This window comes from Pipistrellus kuhlii, unplaced genomic scaffold (assembly GCF_014108245.1).
Source record: "Pipistrellus kuhlii isolate mPipKuh1 unplaced genomic scaffold, mPipKuh1.p scaffold_m20_p_34, whole genome shotgun sequence".
NCBI classification, from domain to species: Eukaryota; Metazoa; Chordata; class Mammalia; order Chiroptera; family Vespertilionidae; genus Pipistrellus; species Pipistrellus kuhlii.
This window is the reverse complement of record NW_023425534.1, coordinates 4,000,484-4,015,195: the sequence shown is the minus strand read 5'-3', so window position 1 is coordinate 4,015,195 and position 14,712 is coordinate 4,000,484. Positions and strand designations below refer to the sequence as shown.

Genomic DNA, 14,712 nt, shown 5'->3' with positions numbered 1-14,712 from the left:
CAGCCCCCTTGGCTGTGCCGGCTCTCCTGGGCCATTGTCCTGGATTTCTGGTCTCCTGCCCCTTGTATAGCACACCCGGCGTCTGTTGCCCTCTCTCAGGAACTCCTATTTTGGGTGAGCTCTTCTCTTTTGGACTTGGACTTATTTCTGATTGAGTATCTTTCTGGCAGACACAGGACTTTTCTAGAAGCAGGTAAGAACTGGTGTGCACTGATGCCTGCTGTTTTTTGTTTTCTTTTAACCTTACGTGTCCCAAGTAAATTTGCCCGGAATCTAGCTCTCTGAGACACCGCCTTCCTCAGGAATACCACCACCGAGCGCCTGTAACTAACCGCTCAGCCAGCCTAGATGGGAGCTTTTCCCCGCAGGTGAGAGCTGTTGCAAGAGGTCAAGGTCCACTTGGGGTCTGTGGACCTGGGCTTGTCAGACTGCTGGGTCTTATTTCCTGGGATGTGCCAGCCTTAGGTGAGTAGCCGGCTGTAGAACCAGGCGTCTTTTTGCCAGGGGAGCGCTCCCAGGCCAGTCTTGCCAGGCACTTCTGCCACCTTCCGTGGCTTGGTGACTAATGGTTTAGTGGCTTTGGGAGCGGGGCTGTCATTACAAGTGGATGGTGGGGATTTGGCTCCTGACCCCGGTTATCTGGGTGCGCCTGTCTGGGTGTTTATGCCTCCACCCCTTGGGAATGGGGACAGCTTCTTGGAGCCCTCCCAGCCCTGTGGCCTCCATTCCGTTCCTGTCCACAGTCTCTCGGTGACAGTGGCAGATCCCGCTGCATTAGGCGCTGCATTGGGTGTGTTCCCCTCAGAGCAGTGTGTGCTCTGGTCAGTCCTCACCTCGCCTCCTGCCTCCCCTTGTCCCCCCTTACCTTCCCACGGGACAGGTTTAGTGACACCCCCCGGACTCTTCAGTGAGTTACAGAAACAAGCACATGTAGGCTCTGAAGTTGTCTTTGTTTAAAATATTTTTGACTCTGATTATCAGCTTGTTCAACATTTCGGAAGGAAGGAAACCAAGTCTTCAGCAGCCTCTTAGGGGAGGTTTCCTCCTTCCTTGGATTATTTTCTGTTCGGAGCGAGCCGGAGGGAGAGGAGAGGGAAGTCACTGCCTGCAGAGTAGGCAGAGCAGTTATCCAAACAAACAGTGTGGCTCATGGGACAGTGCAGGTGTGATGAACCCTTGTAAACTGTAGCAATGGTGTGGGTGTTTTTAGAGCTGCTGTCCACAGCACCCAAACATTTCTATATTCTTATGCAAATTAGCACATACCTATATACTGAAAGCCTACCTAGAGGAAGAGAGGACAGTATCCCTAAATCCTATTTTCTTTTTAAAAAAATATACTTTGATTGATTTCAGAGAGGAAAGGAAAGAGAGATACTGGCAGAAACATCAGTGATGAGAATCATTAATATGCTGCCTCCTACATGCCCCCTACTGAGGATGGAGCTGGCATGTGCCCTGACCAGGAATCGAACCTTGACCTCCTCGTTCATAAGTTGATGCTAGACCACTGAACCACACCAGCCAGGCTAAAACCTATTTTCTTAAGAGTTTAGAGAAGTTTCACCCAGGAGACCACACCTAGAGCCCATCAGCGGGGCCTGAGGACAGCCACCCCCAGAGCTGGGCAGTGAGCAAAGGGCCGGCTCTGGAGGCCAAGCGGCTGCCGCCTGCCCATCCAGGGGCATGCACTACTGGGGGTGAGCTCTTTCCTGATTGACTTAATGACCTGCTTGTCGCAATGGGAACCCGGAGGCACCCTGACCCTGGGTGCTGAGGGGCTGAGTGAACCAGGTTCGGGAGGCTTATTCATCTGACCCAGTTCTGGGAGACGGGAAGAGCTGCGGAGGGCAGTGGTTCCTGGGCGGACCAGCCAGCGTTGGGCTCTGAGAGGGCTGGGCGGGCCGTGCCTGAGCCTGCCTCTGGGATCAAGGCTTGTCCCTGCGAGAAGGCGGTTTGGTGTGAACGTGTCCATGTGGCTCGCAGAGGCGGGACCTTTTGCAGCTCCGGACAGATACACAGCACCGTGTCACTGCCCCGTCCCCATTCAGAGCAGAGAAAGCCTGCTCACTGCCACTGCCCTGGGTTGCCGGTGCTTCTGTGGCCGAAACGAACATGCTGGCCTCCTTCTCTGAGGGGACGAAGGTCTGCGGAACCTCCTGGCCAGGCTCCTTCCCTGGGGTTTTAGGCTTGGAGCTGGTCCTTCCGACCTCAAGGTGACCCGCTAACTCCTTGAGAACACCGGCCAGCGGTACAAACCAGGTTTGCCCTCGGTGAGGGCGGAGGAGGTCAGCAGGCTGGGCATCTCAGACGCTGATCTAGGTCACAGAGAGAAAAGGTCCTTCTGCCACCAGCGTGGTGGGCGGCTTTTGGTACTGCAGGTGCTCAGCCCCCCAGGGTGGCCCCGCCTGGGAGCCCAGGAGGGGGTTGGGCGCTGCCATCCCCTTGAGAGCTGAGCGTTCCGGCCCTTACATTCACTTACAACTAGGCCAGGTTCAGGAGTCTGCATTGCCCACTCCCTGGAGCCTGCCAGAGGCCGAAGGTCATAGACTGAGTCAGAGGCCCTTCCGGAGCCGGTTCTGTAGGTGCTGGTTCCTGACTCCACGGCTCAGGGTCCCCGGCCAGGTTTCAGGGCTCCAGCTGTTCTCTGGGAGAAAAAAAGAACCTTTTTAAAGTCAGTAAAGATGGCTTTTTTCCTTCTGTCATTGTTGGCCTGCTGTGCGGAGAGGAGATAAAACCGCACCTGCATGTCCCTCAGTCAGAACTCTAGAGCTAATGACTTGCCGGGATGGGGAGTGCCTGGGGCAGCGGAAACCTCCCAGGCTCCACGTTCCCTTCCTGTCCACATTGTTCTCCATTGTTCTCCGAGCTGCTCTTTCTTAGCTGTAAAGAGGGGGGTTTCTCCCAGTTCAGGACTCAAAGAGACAGTGAGACTGGGTGACTTTTCCTGTGAACCAGGCCAGAATCACAGGCACATTTTTATACTAGAAATTCTAAACAGGGGCCTCCGGCCAGTCCAGTTACATCAACATGTTAACATCACAGACCAGCTCCTTCAGTGCCTCCGAGACTCACCTTCTCTGAGGTGAGGACATCCGGAGCCCGGAGGCTTCCTTCTCCGTCCCCAAGTGACTAACGCAGATGTGACCGGAAACACTTTCCAACCATCCGGATCCTTCAGCACAAGGACCTCGGGCTCTCCCAGGGGCCATGGAAGTATTAGAGACCTGAAAAACCTCTATGAGTTATGTGAGAATTCTGTTTAATGTGATGTGGGTCCCTTTTAACCTGCCTCTGAGAATTAGACTGCCTGGGCCTATGAAACTGGACACCCAGCTGTGGCCTGCCCTCAGCGGGTGTCCAGTTTGGAGATGGGAGCAGAGATGCAGATGCCCAGGTGCCATGCCAGGGCAGTGCTGTGAGTGGAGGAAATTTGGGCGGGTGTGCAAACACAGGCGTCCAGGCTGCCCAGAGAAGGTACTGATAGAATGGTGAGCAGTTGGGAGGGAAGAGTGTTCTAGGCCGAGGGACCGGCAGATGGGAAGACCCTGAGGGGCTGGAGCAGTGGCCACTCCGAGGGAACACTGAGGGAACACAGGATTTCTCTCCCTCACTGCTATGGAATGGGGGCCAGACAACTCCTTGTTGTGGCAGCTGTCCTGTGCATCGTAGGATGCTTAGCCACCTCCCTGGCACCTACCCAGTAGCATCTCCCAGTTATGACAGCTAGAATCCTGCCCAGCGGCTGAGCATCCATCTATGAATCAGGAGGTCACATTCAGTTCCTGGTCAGGGCACATGCCCAGGTTGTAGGGTCGATCCCCAGCAGGGGGCATGCAGGCGGCAACTGAGCAATCATTCTCTCTCATCATTAATGTTTCCATCTCTCTCTCCCTCTCCCTTCCTCTCTGGAATAATAAATAATTAAATAAACAAACAAACAAATAAATAAATAAATAAATGTCTTGGGACATTTCCAACTGCCCCCTACTGAGGACAGCCAGGATCTGACTGCCTGCCCTGCACCAGGGCGAAGGGGTGCCATGCGCAAGAGAGGCCTGTGGGGCTTGCTCAGAGGGAGAGTCACGCCCCGGAAAGGAGGGTGCACCCCAAAGTCTAGCCTATCCTCGGTTTTCTGTGGTGAGACCTTCCTCCGGGTCCTCGGGACAGCTGGGAAGGATGGCCATGTCCTGGTTGTTACTGGGCTGTTGTCAGTCATGTCAGGTGGATCAGATTCTTTTTTTAAAAATATATTTACAACTTATTTAAGTCTACTTTTATTTTTTTATTATTTTTTAAAATATATTTTATTGATTTCATACAGAGAGGGATAGAGAGCTAGAAACATCGATGAGAGAAAGACATCGATTAGCTGCCTCCTACACCCCCCCACTGGGGATGTGCCCGCAACCAAGTACATGCCCTTGACCGGAATTGAACCCGGGACCTTTCAGTCCGCAGGCTGATGCTCTATCCACTGAGCCAAACCAGTCTCGCCCGGATCTGATTCTTATGCTTCGTGAAGGACCTTCATCAGAGTGGTGTGTACCTGCAGCAGTACACACCGCTTTGCTGTGAAGGGGCAGGTCGAAGCTCTGAGGGTAATTCCATGGTAATTGTTGAGAGTTCTGGAATCAGACCTGGGCCAGCAGATCTCTGGCCAGAGAGAAGATTTGGGCTTTACAGATGCTCCCCACTTGGGAGCGCCAGTCCTGGCTGGTGGGGTGTGATCGGGTGGGATACAGACATAGCTCCACACACAGCCAGGGGCACATCCTCTGCTACGCCTCACTTCCCAGTGGCTTTTTGATGTTTTCCTGACTTTTAATTTTTATTTCAAATCCATAGAAAAGTTGAAATAGTACAGTGAACACCCCTATCTTTGCCTTTTGCCTCGATTCGCCAATGTTAAATGGTATTTTCGCGCATGTGCGCGTACACACACACACACGCGTGCGCACACACACACTTGTTTTCCTGAGCCATTTGAGAGTAAGTTGCAAGCATTGAGGCATTTCCCCCTTAAATACTTCGGCCTGTATCTCTTAGGAACTAGGATACTTTGCAACATAATCACAGTATAATCATCATACTCAACAATATACTGAGTGGCCAGATTATTATGATCTCTGAATGCATAATAATCTTGCCACTCATATATTAGAGGCCTGATGCATGAATTTGTGAATAGGTGGGGTCGGCCAGCCTGGCCAGGGGGAGGGACATGGGCAGTTGGCCTGCCTGCCTGCTGGTTGAACTCCTAGTTGAGGGAACAATTTGCATATTAGTCTTTTATTATATAGGATACACACTGAGTGTCCAGATAATTATGCATTCAGAGATCATAATAATCTGGCCACTCAGTGTATAATGTTGATACAGTACTATTTTATATAATAAAAGCTTAATATGCTTATTGTCTAAGCATCTGGGTCACAGTTCAACCAATCAAAGCATAATATACTAATGATATTCTAAGGCCACTCAACTGCTCACTATGATGTATACTGACCACCAGGGGACAGAGAGTCGACCAGTGACCAGTCACTATGATGTGCACTGACCACCAGGGGCAGACGCTCTGATCAGTAGGTTAGCTTACTGCTGAGTCTGGCTGATCAGGACTGAGCGAGTCGGGGCCAGACACGCCAAAGTATCCTGTGGTCCCTTCCCAGCTGGCCAACCTCCTGCATCCGTCCCCAGCCCTGATTGTGCACTGGTGGGGCCCCTGGGCCTGGCCTGCGCCCTCTCGCAATCCGGGACCCCTCAGGGAATGTCAGCGAGACGGTTTTGGCCCGATCCTGCAGGCCGAGGGGCCCCACTGGTGCACAAATTGTGCCCTGAGCCCAATGATGACTTTTAAGACTCTTCCCCTCCCTCCCGGGATCCCATCAAGGACCATTCACTGTATTTGTTGATATGCTGCCTTACCTTCTTTTCTGATTGGCAGTAGTTTGGGCTCTGGCTTCTTTTCTGTAAAGTAGATTTTCATTTTAATTTCAATTAAAATGGCTAACTCATCTACAACTTTCTGAACCAGAGGGGCTAATAGGATGGAGAGAAAGCGTGGATTTCCATCCAAGCTCTGTCATTATCATCTTAGTGGCCCGGAGCAGGTGCTAAACCTTTTCTTGAGCCTCTGTTGGATCATCTTTAAAATGAGAATAATTCTTCCCTCGAAAGCTTGTGGTGAGAACTCAAATTAAATGAGACGTGTGCTGGCCATGACTGACTGTGCGTGGCCTTGGAAGTGCTGTAGCAACAACAGTAATTACCATTGTCCTGCAGGCTGCCTCCTTCACCGAGCAGGAAGGAGCTCTGGGTCAGCTTTGAATTGGGTCGGCGATCTCAGGACACATTCCTCATCCCGAGCTCATCCCCTAAGAATGGTGCCACGGCCTGCAGGCCCAGGCCGCCATTAGACCTGTTTTGCATCATCAGACCTGTTTTGCTCGTGCTGTTGGAGGGTGCTGAGCCTGGCTCTGGACTGAGGAGGCTGAAACGTTTATTAATTAAGGCAGTTGCTCATGAGGCCCTAGAGTCCGGGAGGTTGCAGCTTAATTACTGAGAGCGGAACTTGTGGAAATTCTCTGGTGCCCCAGTTTTGATGTCGCTGGAGGACCTGATGTGCTGCCCCATGTGGACCCCAGCCAGAGCGGCAGCTCAGCCACAGTCCTGCACCCCTCTTCCTGGCTCTGAGCTCATTTTTATCCGTTTGCTTGTATCCTGGAGAGCAGGACAGCATGGGGATAAGAGCTCAGACAACTCGGGTTTGATTCCTACCCCAGAACTACGTAGGACTTGCTAGGTGGGTGGTCACAGGCAGGTTACTCTCTGCATCTCTGTGTCCTTACTTGTAAAACCTTATAGAGATGTTTGTTGTGAAGACTGAACAGATTCACGTAGTGGAGGGTAAAGAACAAGGCCTGGCCTAGCCCTGGCTGGTAGCTCAGTTGGTGAGAGCATTGTTGGGGAGGTTTCGAGTTCCATCCCCAGTCATGGTTCATATAAGAATCAAACAATGAATTCATGACTAAGCAGAACAACAAGTCAGTATTTCTCTCCCCGCCTCTCTTTCTCTGTTTCACTCCCCCTCTCCCTTCTTGCCTCTCTCTCCCCCTTCCTCTCTCTCTCAAACCCTCAAATCAATAAAATAAACTTATTAAAAGTTTGTATTAAAAAAAACACAAAAAACAAAACAAGGCCTGGCTAATAGTAAGCTAGAAAACGTCAGCCATTTCTTTAACGCTGATCGCAACCAGGGTGACTTTGCCCTTAGGGGACATATGACAGCATCTTGGAGACATTCTTGTTTGTGTCCGTGAAAGAACGTCAAAGCCTGTAAAGAATTTTTATAAAAAATGTATCTAAGCCAAACAGAGTATATGCCTGGAAGCAAGATCCCAGCAGACAGAAAATGCTGCCCAGCCCTGGCGCCTTGGCTCAGTGGTTGGAGCATCGGCCCACGGACCAAGGGGTCACGGGTTCGATTCCCAGCCAAGAGCGCATACCTCGGTCACAGGTTCGTTCCAGCCCCTGTGAAGGAACATGTAGGAGGCAACCAATCAATGTGTCTCTCTCAAATCGATGTTTTTCTCTTTCTCCCCCTCCTCTAGCTCCCTTCCCCTCTCTAAAACAAAACAAAACAAAACAAAAACGCTTCCTAAATGGCAGTTTCTTTTATGCTTTTGGAACTAAGGAGGGAAGATTGCATGGAGGTGCGAGAAAGCAAGTGGGGATGGGGTTTAGGAGCGTTAGCAAGATGTGTTCTCACCCTGCCAGGCAGCTCTGCTGTTTGGAGCATTATCCCGACACTCCAAGGTTGTGGATTCGATCCCTGTCAGGGCACATATGTGAATTAATCAAGGATGCATCCATAGGTGGAACAAATGGGTGTTTCTCCCTTCCTCTCTCAGTCAATAAAGTTTTAAGATTATGTGTTCTCTTAGGGTGGCTTCCTCTGGGTGCGCAGAAACAGCAGACGGGGCTTGCTTGAGGCAAAGCTAAAGCGTTCACTGGAGAAGTTATTTGCCTGCGGCTTAACTTCCCCCATGACCTGTCCACTTAGGAATTTAGGATCAGATCTCCCGATGGGGTTATTTCCGTGGAACCCTGTGTTCGGCCACAGTTGTCACAACCAGGGGGGGCGGTGCTATTGGCATCTACATCGTGCACTGCTTAATGTTAGGAACATGCTCCGCATCCTTGGGCAGTTTCGTTGTGCGAATATCAAAGTGCACTTACAGAAGCCGAGGGGGACAGCCTTCCTCACACCCTGGCTCTGCAGGGGAGGAAAAGCAATTCTTCCTCTACCCTCTGGGTTCCTGGCTGAGACATCCTGTAAATAAATCAGATTAACAGGAGACAGACAACTTTAATGATGTGTATTTCCTGTATACATGGGAGAGACCCGGGAAAACTGCGTAACTCACCCCCACCTTAGAGACCATCTTCAGCGGAAGGCGGGAGGAGATGTGGGAGTGGGGGCCAGCGGCGGGAGGGTCCAGGAGAAGCTCCGTGAGGAGGTAAGGTTTCGATGCAGGTCTGAGTTCCGCACTGAGTTTCTGGCGGTAAGGCCGTCCCCAGTCCCTGGTGCAGATGGAGACTGCCCTTACACCTGCAAATGCGTTTTATAAAGGGGAGCGTCTACTGCGACATGAGCTTCTCCCATGTTCCTGTTTCTTAATGTGCACCAGCCTGAAATAATCCCCGGGCCAGATAGACACATTTAGAGGCGACACACACTTCCCCCACAGCTCCGGGGCTACACGACTGGAAGCATGTCACTGTACTGAACACTCCAGGTTTTTGTTACACAGTGGTATTTCTGTGATTCCAAGGACAATTGAATATTTTAGCTCTATTATACTCTTATGGGACCACTGTTGTATAGGGGTCTGTCGTTGACTGAACATGACTGTATTAGCCAGGGCCTGGGGTGCTGCTAAATATCCTGTACAATAGTCGGTTATCCAGTCCGAAGTGTCCGTAGAGCCCCAGGCTGAGAACCAGTGATCCGGGCCAGCAGGTGGAAACAGGGAAGGGAGGTCCTGTTCGCCCCTTAGCGTTCCTTTGAGCTGATGGGAGAACTGGGAAGGAGGGGAGAAAAGGAAGCTGGAGTGTTTTAAACCTTTGAATTCTTATTTTTGTTTACTTTTACCCCCACCCTGTAATGAGGATGCCATTTACATACATTGTCGTTGCTGCCTTCTGATCCATCCCTAGTAATAGTGGCTGATATTTATTGAAGGTTCCAGGCGCTCTGCCTGGTGCTTTACTTGCTATCCCACTTCATGTTCAGCCGGCACTTGAGGCAGGTATCATTGATGCCCCATTCTATGATAAGGAGACGGAGGCTCCGAGATGGGAAGGCTTTAAGCTGTCTAAAGTTTACCTCCTGGTCTTTCCCCAACACTGCTCCACTTGTGTCTCCCCCTTCTTGGTTGACAGGAACCCCCACCTTCAGCTCAGCCCACAGCCCTGAGAGTCACCATCACACCTCTCTCCTCACTCCTCACTGCCCCACCAGCCGTTCGATGTCCTGCCCACTCCGGCCCCGCTGCCCCCGCCTGCCTTTTGCCTGAACTTCTGCCACAGCCTCCTTGCTGGTCTCCCCACTTCTGCTCTCGCCCTTCAGACTCTTCTCCATTTTCATGGAGTGGCCTCGCTAAAACCCAAGTCATACCAGGCCACAGCAGCTGCCCTTTCTTAGGGGTCAAGGTCGGGTTCTCACAGAGGCCTTAGGCTGGGAACACGTCAAATGGGGCATGTAGGACAGCTGTCCCTGAGTCCCTGGACAGTCACGCCAGGAACACCGTCCCTTTGCTGTGCTCCCCTTAAAATCATGGATACCAGGCTCCTCTGCTCCTCAGAAGGGCCTGAGCCCTGTAGACCAACCATGTCAAACTCAAGGCCCGCCATGAATATTTTTGTGGCCCAGCCAATATAACGGCATGTAAGAAATGTTTTAATAAAAATTTCCTAACTTAATTTTGACAATATCCTGTTATACATAATTATTAATAATGAACTACACTGTTTGCTAATGACTGATGACTATAATCGTGTTGCAGTCATTTCCCTTACGCACTTTACACGCAGGCGCACCATTTCTCTCCACTAATCCTAGCAGCAAACATTTTAGCAGCCGATGGCCACACCGTTAGTCTCGGACTGACTTGTTTGGTGTGTGCAACAGGAAATATTTTGCTTTTGAAGAACAAGAAAATAGGTTTATTTGCATTACGATTACTAATTTGTGCATTTATTCAGGGTCTGGCAAGTTAATATTCAAGAAAAAATATTGATTTTTATTAAAATGTTCTATTATTTTATGTTAACGATTACTCATTTCAGTCCTTTGTAGTCAGCATGTCTCTATCGAAATAAGCCTACATTCCTATGAAAATGGAAGCTTTTGTTTTCCTGTGGCCCGCATACACTTACACCGCATTTATTTGGCCTTTGGGCTGACATGCTTGCTGTAGACAGTAGGAGGCCAATTGGCCATTGTGGTTGGTAAAGAGAGGAAAGCGCCTCAGAAGTGGGGGAAGGTGTCTCTTTTCATCTCGTTCTGAAGGAATGTGGGGAGTGGGTGAACGTTCCCCAGGGCCTTGGTATTTGGGAGCTTTGATATCCAGAGGAATAAAAGAGCAATTAGTCGCTCTAAATATCTGTTCCCACAGGGCAGTCTGAGGCCATCGGCAGTTGAAGGGATACAGGGATACAGCAGAACAGAGACCCAGAGGCAGAGACATGAAACCTCACTTTCTATGGAAAACACATCCCCCCCCCCCCCATCCCCCCCCCCCCCCCCCCCCCCCCCGTGCAGAAATTGTGAAGACACAGGGTTCCAAAGCTCCCTTGGGCCTGTACCTGCCCTGGGAACAGGTTTCTCAAAGGGTTTTCCTCGGACCCCTGTCCTCACTGCAAGGCTGAGCCGGGAGGCCACCTTGCACCCAGGTGGCAGCCCGAGGGCAAGTCTCCCTGGTGACCCCTGCCTGTCCCCCTGTGCCTCCCACCTGTCGGCCTTTCTTCTTGTCCCCATTTCTGTTAATGAACCTGCAAAGGGCCTGGGCAGTGAGTGGGGTGTGGGAGACGGACAAGAAGTCCGTGTTCTCTGATTCCTGGAAGAGGTGTGTTTGGCAGCGGTTTTGTGGCCAGGAGAGTAGGCTGTAAGTAGGTTGTTATTTGCAACTGTGTTGTATGTTAGTGTAGCTTCCTTAGACGGAGCACAGACACAGTGCACGCCGGGCACAGCGGAGCTGGAGCGCCAGGTGCTTTGGAGGTGCCCCTTCGTTTGCGGGTGTGGGCCTGGCCGGTCAGCTGCCCGGAGTGACTCACTCCTGTCCCAGCCCAGCTTCCATGGGACCCGGTGACTAACTCAGCGGGAGGAGGGTGTGTGCTGACCTGCTTTAGTGGGGAATGACAGCAGGCACAGTGCAGTCAGCACCTCATCCCAGAGGTGTTGGTGCAGGCCCCTGGGCTGGCCAGACACACAGGTATTTCTGGACGGCGGCAGAGCCGTTGCCATGAGCTTCCCGCCCGCGGCCCTGTATCTGTCAGCAGGGCGTGTGATCCAGGGTGGACTCGGCAGCCATTGGGGCCTCCTGGCTCCTCCCACGACCATGTTCTGTTTCCACAGGGCCGCACCTTCCTACTTCTCCCCGCGCAGCCCGCCGCCCCGCACAGCTGAGTGCCTGCTTGCCTGAAGTTCATTTCCAGAAGCAGGTAAGGACCGGGGAAGGGGGTCTGGGGATGTGGCTGTAGATCAGTGCTGGGCAGTGAGGGCATCTCATTCTCTTCCCCGCTGTCCCTAATAATGCTCATTCCTTAGAGGGTGGATCCTGCGGTGTGTGGCCCTGCTCGTTACTCCCAGGCTGTTAACATGTCGTGTCTGAAGTGATGTTTTATAGAAGCTCTACGAATAGCACAATTATATTGTAATATATTTGTATGCAAATGTAACGTACATTTCAAATGTGAGCATTTAAAATATATCACTTTTTAATTTTTAAATATATTTTTATTTATTTTATAGAGGAAGGGAGAGGGAGAGAGGATAGAAACATCAGTGATGAAAGTGAATGATTGATCGGCTGCCTCCTGCATGCCCCCTACTGGGGATTGAGCCTGCAACCCATGCATGTGCCCTTGACTGGAATCAAATTAGGGAACCTGCAGTTAGCAGGCTAGCACTCTATCCACTGAGCCAAACCAGGTAGGGCCATTTTTCATTTTTTTATTGAATCTATTGGGTGACACTGGTTAACAAAATTACACACACACACACACACACACACACACACAAAAAAAAAAATTACACAGATTTCAGGTGCACATCTGCAACTCATCGTCCATATGCTGTATTGTGTGTTCACCATCCCAGCTCAGGTTAACGTGTCACATTTTTTAATGGACAAAAGACACGTGCTGGGACCCGTGGAGCAGAGGCGGCTTGTGTATCTAAAGGAGCCCCTGCTGGCTGGCCCAGCCTGAGTTCCCCAGGGTTCTCCTCGCAGGGACAAGATCACCGGGCATAAATGTGTATTTCAGTTTATATAAGTGTGGGTGTTCACGCAGCATTAGCTTCACTTTGTAAATACAAATGCGTGCAGGTAGCTGTGTGTATTCAGGGCCACACGTGCCTGCCGCGCGCACCACCCAGCAGCCCGCTCACCCGGTTCCCCAGCACCACCTCCCAACTCCTCTAAAGAGAGACCAGCTGCTTTGTGCTTGATCGTGCTGGCAGAGATTGGCTCCCGAGCGCAGTGTGGCCTCTCAGACCGCGGCCCCACTTGTCACTTCGCATCCTTCCCTGTGCCTGGGAGCCCTTCCTCATGGTCCATTACCAGCCAGCCTTCCTTCAACGGAGATGCGGGCTCAGAGCCAACAGGAGTGTGTGTGTGTGTGTGTGTGTTGGGAGGGAGGGGATAAGGGGCATGAATATGCCTGTATGTCTGCAGCGAATGTGTGTGCCTCAGTTTCTGCTCATTGCGTTTGTCCCAATCAGATGTAATTTTCTGGAATCACCTCCACTTTTATCTACGGTTTGATATATAGCCTCAGGCCGCTTCCTCGCTATTTATGTGGGTAGTTGATAGTTGTTTATCTCCATGTTCTATTCTTCAGCTCATCTGTGCCTTCCCTGGTTAGCTTCCAGAAGGTTATATCTCTAAGAGAAGGAGCAAGGCTGTCTCTGATTGGGCAGTTCACAGAGATTTTCTTAGGATTTAGAAGGGAAATCCTACCCTGTTAGGTGAGGATTATGGGCTAGCTGGGAAACCATAAGTGAGAAGCACCATTACATGGGCCCCTCATGGCTGAGCCACAGAATGAATAAGTGGTGTCTAAATTAGCTGCATTTTAATGGAGACCAGTTCTTTATCCCTACAGGAGAGAATCGGAGATCTAAATGAAGCTAATCTGATGTTTGTCAGAATTTGCAATGAAAATCTAACAGCGTGTTTGCGTAGATCGGCACCAAATTCAAACATACTTTAATACCTTGCAGCATACCAACGACTGCAATGTCTGTTGTTTGGGTGATTATGGCCTGCTCTCTTCAATTATTCATTTGCTTCTCACTGACACCATGCTGCAGATTTTGTTTGGAAATTGTTGAACCAGTTGTGAAGGCCTAGGCTGCTTAGATGGGAGCGTAAAGGGCGGAAATGTGTGCTCATTGGCCACCTTCTGCCCCAGATCCAGCCCCGGGTGTGCCCTCTGTCAGGAGGCAGGGCGAGATCAGCTCATACAAGAACTGGAAGGATCTGGGAGATGGTAATTTTTAGAAATAACAGGAATCTTCTTCCCCCGAAGCAAGAAGAAGCAGGTAAGAACCAGTCTCTGCTGGGGAAGTGTGCTGACTTGAGTAACCTGGCCCCAAAGACAGATTCAGGCACCCGACACCCTGTAAGGCCCCCACTTAGGAATCACTGCATGAGTGCAGGAGGTCCTTGGGACAGGCCACAGGGGTGGAAGATGATGGGACACCTGGGGAATGGGGTGCCTGGGATCAGAGAGTAGGACAGAGCAAAATTCTGAAAAATACCCCCCCTCTTCCTCTCTCTCTCTCTCTCTCTCTCTCTCTCTCTCTCTCTCTCTCTCTCTCTTTCTCTCTTTCACACACACACACACACACACACACACACACACACACACACTCCTGTTGGCTCGGAGCCTGCATCTCTGTTGAGGAAGCGTGGCATGGCTATCAGGAAGGGACAGTGAGGAGGGGGCTCCCACGCTGTGAGGCAGGACCCTCAGCCCCTGGGAAGTGCAGCATCCAGAGGAACTGGCCCGGATGAACCGCTAGATCAGCACAGCGGCAGGATCAGTGTGTGGGCTCGAGCCTGGTGGGCACGGGGCTTTGGGGCCGGCTTGTGGCCCTGGAACCCTGGTTCTTTTGTGTGTGGCGACATCTAGTGGCCAGTCACGTGTCTTCCACGCTGCCTTTCACAAGGAGAGCGCAGACTGACCACATTAGCCCCGGGACACGGGACCGGATTGGAGATTTAATCCTGGGAGCCTGACTCCCTGTTTGGAGGAACTGGGAGCATTTCAGATGTCCCCAGAGAACACCACAGGCCGTAGCGCGCCAGCTGCTCAGGAATAAGAGTCCTTGGGGAAAGCTCAGCCTGGTTCTGAGGCTGGATTGGTACTCGGGCCTCTTTCAACATGATGACATTTGGCCCTAATTGGTGTGGGTAT

General features: G+C 51.3%; 1 protein-coding gene across 3 annotated transcripts in view; it reads left to right on the top strand.

Moving 5' to 3' along the window:
* Positions 1-14,712, top strand: part of CTNNBIP1 (catenin beta interacting protein 1) — a 41,848-nt gene that overhangs the window by 11,037 nt on the left and 16,099 nt on the right. For 2 of the 3 annotated variants that reach the window (XM_036460813.2, XM_036460812.2), the window contains exon 2: positions 11,645-11,730. The exons of the other annotated variant lie outside the window; for it this stretch is intronic. The gene's annotated coding sequence lies outside the window, so the exon portion shown is untranslated. The remainder of the gene's footprint in view (positions 1-11,644; positions 11,731-14,712) is intronic. 3 annotated transcript variants of the gene reach the window in all.